General features: G+C 42.4%; 1 long non-coding RNA gene across 1 annotated transcript in view; it reads right to left on the reverse strand.

The window, feature by feature from the left end:
* Positions 1–17074, reverse strand: part of LOC117879366 — a 66022-nt gene extending 48948 nt beyond the window's left edge. The window contains exons 1-2 of the long non-coding RNA XR_004646250.1: positions 16947–17074; positions 865–974 (exon numbers count right to left, since the gene is read on the reverse strand). This is a non-coding gene — a long non-coding RNA (uncharacterized LOC117879366). The remainder of the gene's footprint in view (positions 1–864; positions 975–16946) is intronic.
* Positions 17075–17392: the final 318 nt, after the last annotated feature.

Consider the following 17392-nt stretch of genomic DNA (forward strand, 5'->3'; position numbering starts at 1 on the left):
TGATTTAAATAAGCTCTAAAGTGTTTCGTTGCTTATGCTTATGAACTCTGAACCTTTTGGAGTTTTCCCATCACTATCCTTAGCCACCGTGGAGGCCCAAGGGACACATTTGATAAATATGCTTCAATCCAGTATGAACAGTTTTACTAATATACCAGCTAGCATTGCAGACATTGTGATGTGTTCAACGCAGACAAATGGAAGATGTTGACTGACTTATTTTTTCTGCTTGGACACCTGAGGTTCTCCTCTTCCCCCTTTGGATAATCTAACTCCTCCCCACTCCCCTTTTTTGTTGCTGTTTTGATAAAGATATCAGGTTTGTGATTCTAGATAATTGATTAGAATTCCCAAGATTGGAGATTTGTTATGAAAGTTTTGCACAGCTGTAGTTTCTGAGCAATCATTGCAAACCTTAGTTGATGTTTCATTTCTTGAGGAGTGATTTCCCTGAAATATATGGAGTGTCTTTCTTGGTGATTTGGGAATAATATATTTATATTTTATAATGAATGTACATACAGCAGCAGGGAAAACAGACCTAAGAATTATATACTATGGGTGCAGGTGCACCTTCAGTGATAGACTACAGACAAATCCATTTGTAACTATAAGCCTTTTGATCATACACCTGATATAAAAGCCAAATGTTCTGATAAGCAATATACTTTATACCTTATATATATATACATATAAGCAATATACCTTACTGATAAAAGATAGCTAACATAAATGCATTCTCTTTTAAAACTGCCACAAAGCCAAGTAATGGTCAGATTATTCAGCTGTCCCTGCGCCACTCCCTATTTGGAAACATTTTAACATGGGAATCATTGCTCCTTATTTCTGACTGGGCCCCATTACCTCCATTCCTCACTCACTTCTTTGAGGTCAGAATTTAGGTTTCTTCTCTACAAGACTCTCCAGCAGTAAGCATTTCAATTTAATATTCTTCATTTCCAGTTCAGACTGCCCTATATAAAAACAGAAGGTACAGAGAAAATCATATAATAAAAGGCAGCAAACAAAACAATACTAACTTACAATGTCACTAAAGAAAGTCCCACTAAGCCAACCTAAAGTTAGCTACAGGTTTTGAATTAAGCAAGATGATCCCCTTTCATATTAGTCCTTTGTGTCTCTAGCAAACAGTTTGTCACGTTTCCCCCAAATTTCAAACTCCAGGATATATCTTTGCCAGGGTGGGCCATTTTTAACTTTATAGGAAAATTGATTTTTGTCTTCATTTTCTAAAACCAAATTGGATCAAAGTGAGCCTTCATCCCAATTTTTGTTTCAGTTTTGAGCTCTGGGTTTGGGAGCAGAGAGAGAAGTAGAACAGTGCAGGGAGTGTCTGATTAACTTCCCATCCCTACAAATGGCGTCTTTGACCTGCTGTGGGATCTAAGTCAGACAGTTCCAGCCCTGCAGAGTCCAGCATCCAGATAGCAAAGATTTGACCCAGTGTTGACTACTGACCAGGAAGCCCCAACCAGAGGCAAAGACTTTTTAAAAGTCAGCCAGTGTTCACAGCACTGAGTTGTAGACTTATTCCCAGCACACCATCTGTCTGGGGAAGGTGCCAGGGAGGAAACTGGGCTTAGGAAGAGTTGTGAGTGTTGTGAGGTGGTAAATTTGTTGATGTGTTCATACTCATTAGTTAACCTTAACCCTATCCTTCCCCAGATCCTATTTTCCTGCTCCCTATAAAGTCCCCCTTTTGTGTTGTTATGTTTGGGTGTGTCATGTCTTTGCTGGGTTTGTGTTCAAGTACTTTACTGTTTCTTGTGTACTGGGTTTTATACTCCTTGACAGCAGTGGTAGTGTTATTCATTTTCCCAAGGAACAGCACCCCCTGTATCTCAGGAACAATGAGGAGTCACTTTGGGTGGAGGCACCAGGCCTCAAAAAAATAATAGAGGATCCAATCCATGTGAGGAGAGGGGAAAAGCCACTCCATGTAGCAAATGCCAGGGCAAAGGTTTGAGCCACACCTCCAGGAAAGGGCTACATCAGATATTCAAACATAGCTAGCTATTACAGAAATACATTTTTTCTATAGAGTAACAACTTGGATGTAAAGCAGTCTTTCTAAAGATTCCCAAATGGCTGAGTGAATACTGCTAAAAATTATTCACATTCATTGGAACTTTACGATGAATTTCCTTTGATTGTCTTTAAGGCCCCTCTGTATTCAGTAAAATAACTTTCCCACCGTTGAATGCACAAAAACAGCTAGTTTTAAGCAGCTATTGCACAATATTCATGAAAAGTGGTTTTCAAATGTCCAATTGTAAGAATTGTACCTCCCTTGTATTTTAAGAATTATGCTTATTTAGTTAAAGAACGTAGCATATGACCTATGAATTCAAGCAACACAATTCAGATTTTTAATTGTGAATATCTAACCATATCCCCTCATTTGGGACCTCTCTTGGATTCCCAACTCCAAATAAGAGGGGGCAGAAGGGATCACCACTTCCAAACTGGTCTTTTCAATGCTGTAGTCACTCTTCCCACAGCTCGAGGCATCAACCTCACTTCCTGGTGCAGCCTGTAACTCCTTCCCCTCTGCCCTACCAGTGCCTTTTTAAACTGGTAGAGCAGAGAGGGGATTGCCTGGCAGCTTCTGAAGGGTGAGGCCTCCCTGGCCCAGTACTGCCCCTCCTTAGTTGCATGTTTCAGAACCAACATGAATGTTTTGAAGATTCTTTAGAATGTTAAAAGAAAATTCTCCAAGTTGTCAACAATAAAATTCTCATTTTTAAGTTCATGTTTATAATATAAATCAACGATTGAGTTTTCAAAGTGCCTAAATCAATGGAAGTTAGGTAGCTAGGTGATTTTGAAACTGCCACTAGGCACATATCTACGTCTTTAGGTGCCCCAAATCCAGCTTTTTGAAAGTAAATGGGATTTTGGTTCCTAAATGCTAAAGTCAATTGAAAATGGATTTAGGTTCACTAGTCACTTAGGTGCTTTTGAAAATTTTAAAGCAACTCTTCTAGTAATTTTATCTCCGTCAGTCAGATAAGAACCAACTGTTTATTATGTGCACTAAATATATTCCTTAAGCCTTTGACTAGTTCAGATAATTTTTATCTGATTGTTAAAGGAAGAGTCTCTCAATCGTTAACTCTTAAACAAATTATTCCAAGAGATTTATCTGACTAAAGAAACCCTATTCTTGTCTGAAACTAGAGCAGAATTATTAAGATAACACTTTTTTACCTTACAATCTTAAGTAAATCCTAGCCTGGAATTTATCCACTTGTCCTCCACTCCCCTGCAATGAATACTCTGCTTACCATAGACCTAATTGAAAGCCCACTGAAGTCAAACAAAGGACTCCTATTGACTTCAATAGGTATCTGCCTGGGGAAGAAGAGTGGTGCTCATGTTCGGTTCTGTGGGACAGGAAGGAATAATGACACAATATTGGTCAGCATGATAGGCAGTGATCTCAGCGCACCAGCAGCCTTGCCATTGTCATTTTTTGTAGGTATCTCATCAAAGGAGAGTTTTGAGGAGGGATAATATAGATGTGGATAATGAAGTAGCTTTGCAGATGTTTTTGAGGCGCTTTTCCCAAGTGTGAGGGGGCAGCTTGGAAGAAAGCATGAAGGTACTTGTTTCAAAATTTAACAAGTGGGCGATGGAGACTGGCATCAGGAGTCCACACCTTGATAGCAAATGAGAGATAAAAGGTAGAATGGAGATAGAGTGAATGGCCTTGAAAGTGAAGACAGGCAGCTTACATCTGATGCAACACAGAAGGGGTAGACAGTGGAGGGATGCAAATAGAGGGGAAATATGGTCAAAGCAATAGATTTGGAAAATGCTCTTTTCAGCAGCATTCTGAATGGCTATGAGCAGATCAAGATTGTATTTGTCAAGATCAGAGAAAAAAATGCTGCAGCAATTGAGACAGAAGATGATAAGAGTTTGGATGAGAACTCTAGCTGTGGATGGATAAAAAAAGGCTGTATCTTAGAGATGTTATGCAGAAAGAACTATGAGACCTATGCACGTTCATATAGAGACATAATCTCTGTCCTTTCTGGGGGAATACAAAGATGCAAAAATATGTACAGATTCTCCCCCCCAGTGCCTATATAAAGTCTTCCCTGCTAACATTTTTATTGCCATGGAAGTCAAAGTTATCAAACTATGAAATGTATGAACTGAGAGATACCTACCCACAACAATTGTGCTCATCTAAACTAGTGACCAAAATCACTCTGATTTATGTGTTTTAGCAAATTGTCATGCCGTGGAAGATTGGAAATCAGTGGTAGCCAGCGCTGAGCATTTTTGTTCATACATCTACCATATACCACCAGAGCGTCTTTTAAATTACTGTGTCCATTTTGCAGTAAAATAATAAGAGTAAAACCATTATGCTTATAGATGAAGATGTTCCACAGAATGCTATATAACTCTTCAAACTATAAGTTAACTTACTCCATTTCACATAGTTTTATTTTTCTCCATTGATTTTAAAGAAAACGTGGTTGTCACCACCTTTCAAGAGCCACAAGTGCCTGATCTTCCATTATTCCTAATTAGAGAGTCTTTTTATTTTCATGCCTGCACATAACTTCCATTAATGTTAATGAGAATTCCGCATGTGCACTGATGTAAGAAAAGACCCCAAAGGTATTATGTAAATAGCTTTACAGTTGATTGGTTATTGCTGACCAACTTAGCAAAGGGATATTCTTGTGCACTAGTCACTAGACGTTGCTGTTATACAGGTTTCAGAGTAGCAGCCGTGTTAGTCTGTATCTGCAAAAAGAACAGGAGTTCTATATATACTATATAGTATATGCATCCGAAGAAGTGGGCTGTAGTCCACGAAAGCTTATGCTCTAATAAATTTGTTAGTCTCTAAGGTGCCACAAGTACTCCTGTTCTTTTTGCTGTTATACAGTTAGGTATTACTTTGGTGGTCCTGAAGGTCAACATAAGGGGGGAATAAAATATCTTGATTAAATATATAGGGTGAAATTTACCTCTGTGCAGGTGGCCCACACAAGATCTAATGAACCATTAAGTTCCTTTTCAGCTATTATAGATTTTTTTTAAATAGGAAATTCATTGAAATCAACTCTTTGGCTTAGTTCTGAGAAACTGGCATTTTCCAACAAAAAAAAAAACATTTAATTGAAAAATTCCCAACCAGCTTTACTGAGTAGTTCGATTGGCCTCAATAGCAGTATTTACATTATTTGCATGTTTGTAAGCTTTTGTAGTAGCAGAGCCATAGTGAGTATCTACACAGGCTTTCATCAGAGATGGTTTGCTCTCTATATTTGCTCCAGGAATGAATTTGGCCCAATGAATTTAGAAATCATATGAGAAATATTGATTTATTTGTGTGCAAGGACCTGCTGATCCATAAATATTGTATATATCCGAATAAATAAAACAACTAAATAGTTTAAGATCTGCCTATTTGAGAGACTACCTTTCTTCCCATGTGATGCTACTGCAATTGTGATCAACTGGGGCATTCAAACTGTAGTCCCCTCCCCAGCTGGTGGGGCCTTCTCTATCACTGGTCTATGACTTTCCCTATCCATGGTCCAAAATAGCTTGAATCTATTGACTGTCAAAGCACACAGCATAAGCTATGCTCTTTCTCAAGCTTTCAGGAAGGTGAAAACTGCATGAAGGCTACAAATTCTGGAGAAAGAGTAGGATATTATGTTATGTAAAATTACTAATGTGTTTTGTTTGGGGTTATTTTTGTTTGTTTTTCTGAGGTTAAGTTGATTGTATTTTTAAAGTTTTGTTAAAGAAGCTTAGATCCAGGAATAGGCTCTTTTGTATAATAAATCTAAAGGAGTGACAATAATTATTATCCTTTATCCAAATTAAATTATCCGAATACATAAAAATTGCATTTCTGATTAAATAGATAATTTCTGAAGCTGAAAACGTTAGTTACAAGACTGATCATTAATAGGGGAACAATATAAACCAAATTGGAAATAATGACATTAAAAAACTACTGCTGTTCTAAGTCAGGTGGTTTACGTAATACCAGTATAATAATTTATAGCTACAGTGTCAGAAATGAATTATTACTATAGTAACAGTCTACATTTCTCTGCATTTGCCCTGCAAAATTATAAAAACAATACGTTATCTTTTCTCATTAAGTGTGAAAAAGTCCCAGTAAAATATAGCTGTTAAGTTACTATTGTGTTCTATTAGCATTGTTATTTTACTATTCTATAGATCCGGAGAACAGCAGCAAATTGAGCATCAGAGTTGTGTGAACCCTGGTAAACAACCCCTGCAAGCCTGTGATCTTACTGTCCTATAAGCTTGTTCATCATTGCAAGCTTGAATGCACATATTAGGCTTGGAGTGAAATGTAATCCTATAAAATAAAGAGAGGAAGACAAAACTTGCATAACCTAGGAAGCAGGAAATACAGTCTGTCCTATACACAGCTCCTGAAATTAGAAAGAGACCCAAACAAAACCGTCTTTGACTGAACCAGCTACTGGATCTGAGGCCTGGTCTACACTACGGGTTTAGGTCGACTTTAGCAGCGTTAAACCGAATTAAGCCTGGACACGTCCACACAACGAGGCCCTTTCTTTCGACTTAAAGGGCCCTTTAAACCGGTTTCTTTACACCACCTCCGACGAGGGGATTAGCGATAAAACCGGCCTTTGCGGGTCGGAATTGGGGTAGTGTGGACGGAATTCGATGTTATTGGCCTCCAGGAGCTATCCCACAGTGCTTCATTGTGACCGCTCTGGACAGCGCTCTCAACTCAGATGCACTGACCAGGTAGACAGGAAAAGACCCGCGAAGGTTTGAATTTCATTTCCTGTTTGCCCAGCGTGGAGAGCATAGGTGACCACGCAGAGCTCATCAGCACAGGTAACCGTCATGGAGTCCTCCCAGGATCGCAAAAGAGCTCCAGCATGGACCGAACGGGAGGTACGAGATCTGCTCGCCATATGGGGAGATGAAGCAGTGATAGCTGAACTCCGTAGCAGTAAAAGAAATGGAAAAGTATTAGAAAAGATCTCCAAGGCCATGAAGGACCGAGGCCATAACAGGGACACACAGCAGTGCCGCGTGAAAATTAAGGAGCTAAGGCAAGCCTACCACAAAGCCAGAGAAGCAAACGGAAGGTCCGGGGCAGAGCCGCAAACTTGCCGCTACTACGCGGAGCTGCATGCGATCCTAGGGGGTGCAGCCACCACTACCCCAACCGTGTGCTATGACTCTCTCACTGGAGAAACACACAGGGAAGACGGTTCGGGGAACGAGGAAGATGACGATGGAGGTACTGTAGGTAGCTCACAGCAGCAAGGAAGCGGAGAAACCGGTTTCCCCAACAGCCAGGATCTGTTTGTTACCCTGGACCTGGAACCAGTAACCTCCGAACTCACCCAAGACCCTCAGGGCACACAGGAGACCTCTGGTGAGTGTACCTTTGTAAATATTTGTAAACATTACACATGGTTTAAAAGCAAGCGTGTTTAATGATTAATTTGCCCTGGCAATCGCGGCCAGTACATCTACTGGAAAAGTCTGTTAACGTGTATGGGGATGGAGCGGAAATCCTCCAGGGACATCTCCAGAAAGCTCTCCTTTATGTACTCCCAAAGCCTTTGCAAAAGGTTTCTGGGGAGGGCTGCCTTATCCCGTCCGCCATGGTAGGACACTTTACCACGCCAGGCCAGTAGCACGTAGTCTGGAATCATTGCATAACAAAGCATGGCAGCGTATGGTCCCGGTGTTTGCTGGCATGCAGACAATATCCATTCCTTGTCTCTCTTTGTTATCCTCAGGAGAGTGATATCATTCACGGTCACCTGGTTGAAATGGGGTGATTTTATTAAGGGGACATTCAGAGGCGCCCGTTCCTGCTCTTCTGAACAGAAATGTTCCCCGCTGTTAACCATGCGGTGGAGGGGAGGGGTGAAGTGATCATCCCAGAGAATCGTGTGTGTGTGTGTGTGGGGGGGGGGTGGTTTACTTGTGTTTGTGCCGCATGTTAACCGGGAAACTGCAGCCCCCTCCTTTTACATTGAAACCCCATTTTAAATGGACAACCCAATTCATCCTTGAGATGGGAAATGCGCTGCTGTTTGCAACCTTTCCCGCATGTTAAGAAGGTTAAATAAGCCAAAACACTGTGGCCTACGATGGCTACCTGCAAGCCGAAATATGCGACCTTGTAATGAAAGAGTGTACCCATTGTTCCCTAAAATGTGTCTTTTTTAACCACCTCTCCCTTCTCCTCCACCAGCTGCAAATGTTTCTCCTTCGCAGAGGCTCGTGAACATTAGAAAGAGAAAACGTAAGACGAGGGACGAGATGTTCACGGAGCTGCAGATGTCCTCCCACGCTGATAGAGCACAGCAGAATGCGTGGAGGCAGTCAATGTCGGAGATGAGAAAAGTCCAACATGAACGAGAGGAGAGGTGGCGGGCTGAAGACGATAGGTGGCGTCAGCTTGCAGACAGACGGCAAGAGGCAATGCTCCGTCTGCTGGAGCATCAAAGTGATATGCTCGAGCGTATGGTTGAGTTGCAGGAAAGGCAGCAGGAGCAGAGACCGCCGCTACAGCCCCTGTGTAACCAACAGCCCTCCTCCCCAAGTTCCATAGCCTCGTCACCCAGACGCCCAAGAACACGGTGGGGGGGCCTCCGTCCACCCAGTCACTCCACCCCAGATGATCGCCCAAGCATCAGAAGGCTGGGCTTCAATAAGAGTTAAAGTTTTAAAATGCAGTGTGTCCTTTTCCATCCCTCCTCCCCCACCCATCCCTGCTACCTTGGCAATTATCCCCCTACCTCTGTAAGGAACTAATAAAGAATGCATGAATGTGAAAAAACAATGACTTTATTGCCTCTGCAAGCGGGAGGGGAGGGGAGGGTGGGGTGGGGTGGTTGGTTTACAGGGAAGTAGAGTGAACCGGGTCGGGGGGGGGGTTGGAGGGTTCATCAAGGAGAAACAAACAGAAGTTTCACACAGTAGCCTGGCCAGTCACAAAACTCGTTTTCAAAGCTTCTCTGATGCGCACCGCGCCCTGCTGTGCTCCTCTAACCGCCCTGGTGTCTGGCTGCGCGTAATCAGCGGCCAGGCGAGTTGCCTCAACCTCCCACCCCGCCATAAATGTCTCCCCCTTACTCTCACAGATATTGTGGAGCGCACAGCAAGCAGCAATAACAATGGGGATATTCTTTTCGCTGAGGTCTGAGCGAGTCAGTAAGCTGCGCCAGCGCGCTTTTAAACGTCCAAATGCACATTCCACCACCATTCGGCACTTGCTCAGCCTGTAGTTGAACAGGTCCTGACTCCTGTCCAGGCTGCCTGTGTATGGCTTCATGAGCCATGGCATTAAGGGGTAGGCTGGGTCCCCAAGGATCACGATAGGCATTTCAACATCCCCAATGGTCACTTTCTGGTCCGGGAAGAAAGTCCCTTCCTCCAGCTTTCGAAACAGAGCAGAGTTCCTGAAGACGCGAGCATCATGTACCTTTCCCGGCCATCCCACGTTGATGTTGGTGAAACGTCCCTTGTGATCCACCAGGGCTTGCAGCAGCATTGAAAAGTACCCCTTGCGGTTTATGTAGTCGGTGGCTTGGTGCTCCGGTGACAAGATAGGGATATGGGTTCCGTCTATCGCCCCGCCACAGTTTGGGAATCCCATTTCAGCAAAACCATCCACTATTGACTGCACGTTGCCCAGAGTCACTACCCTTTCTATCACCAGGTCTTTCATTGCCCTGGCAAATTGGATCACAGCAGCCCCCACAGTAGATTTGCCCACTCCAAATTGATTCCCGACTGACCGGTAGCTGTCTGGCGTTGCAAGCTTCCACAGGGCTATTGCCACTCGCTTCTCAACTGTGAAGGCTGCTCTCATCTTGGTATCCTGGCGTTTCAGGGCAGGGGAAAGCAAGTCACAAAGTTCCATGAAAGTGCCCTTACGCATGCGAAAGTTTCGCAGCCACTGGGAATCGTCCCATACCTGCAGCACGATGCGGTCCCACCAGTCTGTGCTTGTTTCCCGGGCCCAGAATCGGCGTTCCACGGTATCAACCTGCCCCAGTAACACCATGATTTCCACATTGCTGGGGCCTGTGCCTTGTGAGAGGTCTATGGCCATGTCAATTTCCTCATCACTCTCGTCGCCGCGCTGCAATCGCCTCCTCGCCTGGTCCGGGTTTCGCCTTGGCATGTTCTGGCTCTGCATGTACTCCAGGACAATGCGCGTGGTGTTCATAGTGCTCATAATTGCCGCGGTGATCTGAGCGGGCTCCATGATCCCAGTGCTAGCTATGGCGCCTGGTCAGAAAAAAGGCGCGAAAGTAGTATCTGATGGACCAGGAGAAGGAGGGCGGGAGGGAGGGAGGGCCGAGTGACGACATGGCGTACAGGTACAGGAACAGGGAGAAACACAAACAACTGTCACACAGAATGGTCCCCCCAAAGATTAAACTGGAAACCCTGGGCTTAGCAGGCCGTTGATTTCACGGAGGAAGGGGAAGCAAATGAACACAGAACAAATCTATTTTTTACATCTTAAGGTGGCAGCCGACGCTGCAGCATGAGTGACAGCCATACCAGTATGACGATGACGGGTACCAATCATAATATGCCATCATCTGCCAAAAGGCAAGGGGCTGCTGCTGTGTAGCAATGCAGCCCCACGTCTGCCAGCCCCACGTCCGCCAGCACCCAGCATCGCCCTCGGCCTCTTCTGGGTGCTTAGCAGACAATATTGGGCAATTGGCAGAAAATAGTATATTATGACTGGTAACCGTCATCATCGAAACAGTAGCATGTCTGCCCAGGTGGCCATGATTGACAGCCATACCAGTACGACGACGACGGGTACCAGTCATAATATACCATCGCCTGCAAGGGGCTGGTGCAATGCAGCACTACGGCTGCCAGCCCCACGGCTATCACTCATGCTACACCGTCTACCGCCAAAAGGCAGTTAGCAGCTGCTGCTGTGTAGCAATGCAGTCCCACGTCTGCCGGCACCCAGAGGACATATGGTGACGGTGAGCTCAGCTGAGCTGAGCGGGCTCCATGCTTGCCGTGGTATGTTGTCTGCACAGGTAACCCAGGTAAAAAGGCGCGAATCTATTGTCTGCCGTTGCTGTGACGAGGGGGGAGGGGCCTGACGACATGTACCCAGAACCGCCCGCGACACTGTTTTGCATCATCCGGGCATTGGGATCTCAACCCAGAATTCAAAGAAAAGGCGCGAACCGCTTCTCGGCTCGAGCTGTGGCGCAAACGTAGTATCTGACGGCCTAGGGGAAGGAGGGAGGGGGGCCGAGTGACGACATGGCGTACAGGCACAGGGAATTAAAATAAAGAACGGTGGCTGTGCATCAGGGAGAGACACAAACAACTGTCACAGACTGGTCCCCTCCAAAGATTAAACTGAAAACCCTGTTGACGGAGGGAGGGGGAAGCAAATGAATACAGAGAAAATCTATTTTTTACATCTTAAGACGACGGTGCAGCGTGACTGATAGCCCTCGGCATCTTTCTGGGTGCTTGGCAGCAAATACTGGGCGGTGTATGACGATGGTCTTCAGGCCTATTGCACGAGCTGCTGCTCAGGGAAGACTCTGCTAACGTGCGATGACCCGACTTGTAATAGGCCGGCTAACAGTCATAATACACCATTTACTGCCAAAAGGCAAGCCCCACGGCTGCCAGCACCCAGATCGCCGATGAAGGCTACCAGTCTACTGCACCGTCTACCGCCAAAAGGCAGTTAGCAGCTGCTGCTGTGTAGCAATGCAGTCCCACGTCTGCCGGCACCCAGAGGACATATGGTGATGGTGAGCTCAGCTGTGCTGAGCGGGCTCCATGTTGTCTGCACAGGTAACCCAGGTAACCCAGATAAAAAGGCGCGAATCTATTGTCTGCCGTTGCTGTGACGGGGGAGGGAGGGGCCTGACGACATGTACCCAGAACCGCCCGCGACACTGTTTTGCATCATCCGGGCATTGGGATCTCAACCCAGAATTCCAAGGGGCGGCAGAGACTGCGGGAACTGTGGGATAGCTGTGGGATAGCTACCCATAGTGCAATGCTCCGGAAGTCGACGCTAGCCTCGTACTGTGGACGCGGTCTGCCGACTAGAGCACCTAGAGCATTTTATTGTGTGGACATACACAATCGGCTGTATACAACCGATTTCAATAAAACCGGCTTCTATAAATTCGAACTAATTTCGTAGTGTAGACATACCCTGAGTTTTTGAGCCTTGATTTGTATTCTAAAAGAAACTGCAAAAAATCCAACCAACCAAACAAAGGGAAAAGAACAGACATGGCAGGTGGGAGGATGGGGTTGAGCAATAACATTTTCCGAAAACAAACTGCACACAAATAATTGGATGCATGATGTATAACTGAATTCCATTTTTATTATAAGATGATATACTGCCTTGTTTGGTGTGGCATGTTTTGTGGTGTATATTTGTTTAATTCTCACAGCTTTCTCCCAAATTGTGAGTAAGTTAAAAAGAGAAATATCTATTTTAGATCATAGTATGATGATATAGATTATATTTTAACAAATTCAAATTTTGAGATTCTCAGAATAAACTGGGCAATCCAAAACACATTAAAGTCAGTGGAAAGAGTTCCTTTAACTTTACTGGAGTAGATTTGGACTAATGCTTTAAATACAAGGGACCTAAAACAATACTTAGATTAAAACACTTTAAACTCCAAACACCCAGACCTTGCAAAAATTGGCTTCAGAGTTGAACTTTGCAATATAGGTCTATCTCCGGCTTTAAGTGTTTCCTCAGACTTTAATTTATCTCCTTCAGCCTTAAAGCTTATGCAGTGGCCATTGTGTGAACTTGGGATACATATCCAAGTTCACTGTGGTTTTATTTTTTAGTATGTTTCACTGGGGTTCTCTCTCTGTGTATCTCACGCATATGCATGCGTACACAAAATCCCAATGAACTTACTCACACGGTGGCTTTTCCTTGACTCCACAGCAACAGCTATGGAGCCTTATTTGGTAAGGGTTTTCTAAAACACTGGTCTTGTTAACACTCATCAAACACAGGAAAAATAAAACAGCACATTTAACTTCTCTTCCAGTATGAAGGATTTGTGCAAATAATCAGCACATTTCTAACTGGCTAGTAACTGGCATGGTGAAAAAACAAATGGCCATATTTACAACACTGGGCAAGTTTGTTTTTGGAGAAAAAGAATCACATTCCCCTGCCAACAAAAGCAGAGCGGTGTGTACAGTTAGTAAAGCTTTTCTTAGCTGCAAAATTAGTGTCAAATCGCTAAAGCCCATAAAGTACGTCAGCGTAAGTCACTCTCATTAATTTGATGGGTGACGGTAGAATTCTCAAACAGCAGGTTCCTCATTCTGGTTTTTATTTTAATCAGCTAAATAATGAGCTGGGGGTAGAGTTGCTTAACCAGGCCAAGGGAAGAAGAAAGCAGAATCATCTTAAAACACCAATCCTGGATTTAATAGCCTACAACAAAACACTAAGCAGGTCAGCTTCATGGTTCAGCAATTCCTAAAAGCCCTGTCTACTTCTCAACAGCTTATCGGCAGCCAGTGTATAAGAGCTCCCAATGAGATCTGATTTACAGCACTGAAAGGTTTTGCAGCGAAAATGGAGGGCAAAGATGGTAGAGTGCTTTCTGTCTTTTTTCTTTTTTTTCTTTTTTTTTTTTTTTAAGATCTCAGAAACTGATTCAGACCTCATGATAGGGACCTCTTACACTTTGCTTTGACATAAACAGGTCACAATGCCTGGAAACGCTTATGCAGAACTCAGCAGCAATCAGGTTTGTTTTTTCTGGGTCAAAGTCAGTTTATCTTGTTAAGCTATCTAATTGAACACAATCCATGTAATACAACAGAACTAAGTGCATTAAATGAGGAGGAGACAGGAGGGAAGTGGGTTTACATTTGTGGAGCATTGGGAGGGGAGAGACGGGGGCTGTCCTTTCCTGGAAATACCTAAATTATCTTTAAAATGAACCCAAATTCTGCTCTTTTTCTCCCCAAGTTCTCTCTGTGTATATATCTGTCTACATACATGCACACATGAATCTGATTGGTCTCTTGTGATTGTGAGCCAGTATTCTGGCTCAATAGAAAGGGACAGATTCTGATCTCAATTTCCTCCAAAGTAGCTCCACTGTAGTCAATGGAAGTACTCCAGAGATATACTGGGGTAACCAAGATCAAAATTCTTACCCAAAATGTTCATTACACTGGCAACATGACTTAAACCATTGTTGCACGGACCAGGGCCCTGTGCAGAACGCAGTAAAGTGAATTATATAGAACACTTACATTTTCCTAGTACTATTAGATTTGCCTTTTTACATAAATGCTTAACTTATGATAAAAAACAGAGCTGTGTCAGTTCTTTTCAGTCTCAGCACATTTGCTATTAGCATAAGAAATGCTGCTTATGGCAGAGCCAGCCGTGCTTGAAATTTCTGAATTAATGGATTTGATTTCCTCTTGAGACAAACCATCAGCCTTACAGTAATGGAAATAGATATAGTTGGTAAAACAAATAAAAAGCTGGCATGCAGATAAAATGGGTTTCAGTTTAAAATAGTAATGTTGTAATTGAAGTGAACAATTACAGGGTAGCTCCTAGGCACAAAAGAAATACCATAAAAATGAAGTAATGTTTTTGTTAAGTATAGTCATTTCATGAAAATGTAGAGCTGCAGATGTCATTGTCTGGAAAAAGGAAAACTATACTTATTCTTTACTGAGATCATTCAATAAAACATTTTCCTGATTTTAATAATCACTAATATTAACCCTAAATTTCACCTTGGGAAAAAGATAGGGCAAGAGAAAGACAAAGCTTATCAGTTGGTAGCATCCCAAAAATATGCTTTCCTTATCAAGGATCAGAAACATAAGAATTTTTACGGGAGAATGAGTTTCTTTTAGCAGAAGAAAGCTGCAATATGAAATAAGCCAGGAAGAAAGGGATGGTTGTAATGTGAAGGAACCACAAACTGAGGAGAAAACCACAAGATATGGTGACAGGGTAGGAACAGGCTCAGCATCAGATCTATGTAATAAAGGTATTTTTTCTTCTAAGTGGGTCGAGTTTCTGACTAGCTTTCAGCCATACACACCACTATGGAGAACACAGACTTTCAGAATATGAAAGCCTTTCATGTTAATGTACAAAAGTAAAAGCAATAGAGCACACCAAATGTCACCAATGTAAGTGTCGCATCAAATCTGAAAGCGTATTCATTAACTCCACTTCAGCAAAATGCTCTGCTATGTCCTATATTTTCCCTTGCTTTGTATGCATGACAGGAAATGTACTATCACATTTCTTTCTAGTGATTTATTAATTAAGGAATTACAGTAACTGAATTAAAGTTTACAGCACTGCGGCTTTAATTGTGACTGTTGTAAAAAAAAATTTAAAAACCCACAAGAGTTATTTGGCACAATAACAATGTGTAGTCATTCCAATTCCATTCACTAATAATTTAAACTTATATTATACTTCTCATTTTGTGTCATGGTGCAAGAGATTACAAAATGCTCCCAAATATTTATGCATCTGCCACTTATTTAGCAATGTATATGTTTTGAAGAAATGGCATAACATAGGCTGTATTTCGTGTGGCTCCAGACACAAAATGAGCCTTGAAGGCTAGACCATCGCTAAAGTAAAAAATCCCACTCAGCCCAGTTGATTCACTGATGATTTTCAGGTGAGAACTCCTAGCTAAAAAAAGTTTCACTTTCTGATTCTGTTAATTCAGTTAGAATAACCAAATAAGGGCTGGAAATCTACTGGTTAGAGTACACGACTTTTACTCAGGGCATCTGGCTTCCAGACTCAGCTCAGCCACTTGTTCACTGTCTTACAATCTTGGGTAGCATTGAGCATCTTGTGAAGCACTGAGATCCTTTAATGAAAGGTACTGAACAATATGTTTACATTTATATTTTATTTACGGTAATTATTTCCACCTATGTTGGCCACAGACTGGCATTTTATACAAAGAGAAAAAACTCTTGAAGATAGATGAATTTACTACAAGTATTAGGCATGTCTGTATGGTAGGGTATAAAAGAGCCTATTTACATATGTCATTTTAAAGTGCTCACACTGAGATTTTACTGCTTTCTTCACACTCTCACACTTATATAAATACACCCACACAGTACAGGCAGATTTCTGAATCTCCAAGTGTTTCTCTTCCATTAGGAAACATTTTTTGAAACAAATTAGCACCAAAAACGTCCTGGTCTATAATGTGTTTATTGCTTTATTTGCTGTTTTAAAAGTTCTTCATAAATGCTTTAAACAAGATGATGTGTTCCTGTGGAATTAAGTACACACTTAATCTGTGGAGGAAAATAAATGTCTGACAAAGATTTAAATCTTTATTTTCCTTTCTTGACATGGTGGCTGGTGACATATAAATGTACTTTTTTCCCCCTTTTGACAGAGTAATAAAAATCTCATTATCTCTGAATAGGCAGCAATTTCGTTATCTAATCTTTTTACCAAAAGGTTAGTTAATTAATCAGAAACAAATCCTGATTATTATTTCAATAGAATTAAAAAGACAAATCACCAGAGTACAGCTAAATAGGGCAGGCCTGTGGTTTAACCTGCTTCATTTACATACAAGTACAATGATTGTCAGGAGCTCTTAGTGAGCAAACAGCCCCGAGAACATAAGCCAGCAGATGGTTTTCTCTCATAGCTAGCCTTTCCTCTTCTCTAATGCCTGTGATCCCATTACCTCACTGAATCCGTTACCAGGGTAACTGTTAAATTGCTGTGAAAGGCATGGTAATAAAGTAACCTGTCACACTGGCAATAAAAGCAGCAGAATTTTCCTGTTCACTGAACTTTTCAGCTCATCAATACTCACTTTATGGAGAAATTCACCACTACACACAGGTCAGCTGCAGGAATTGTTCCATGAGGCTTTTGAAAAGCAAACTAAAGTTCATGTAAACATGGGAAAGATATAATTAAAGGCTGGATCCTAAGGTGCACACAGAGCTAATGCTTTGCTATTTACTTTAGAAGGTTAGGAGGAGATTTGAGATATTCAGGTTGCTCCCTTTTTTAAGCATACTATATAAATAACCTTTACTGTGGAAAGGAGAGTGATTAATCCAAAATCATTTTGATATTGTTTAAAACCACAACCTCTGTGCATGTAGACTGCATCCTTTAACAGATTTATTCTAGTCTACTGGCTATTTGCTGAAGAGATTGGACTCACAGAAGAGTTTGATACCAGAAGGATTCACTTGAAAGTATTTGCCAGCATTCTGCAACATTACTCCACAAACTACTGTTTTACATACT

This window comes from Trachemys scripta, chromosome 6 (genome assembly GCF_013100865.1).
Source record: "Trachemys scripta elegans isolate TJP31775 chromosome 6, CAS_Tse_1.0, whole genome shotgun sequence".
NCBI classification, from domain to species: domain Eukaryota; kingdom Metazoa; phylum Chordata; order Testudines; family Emydidae; genus Trachemys; species Trachemys scripta.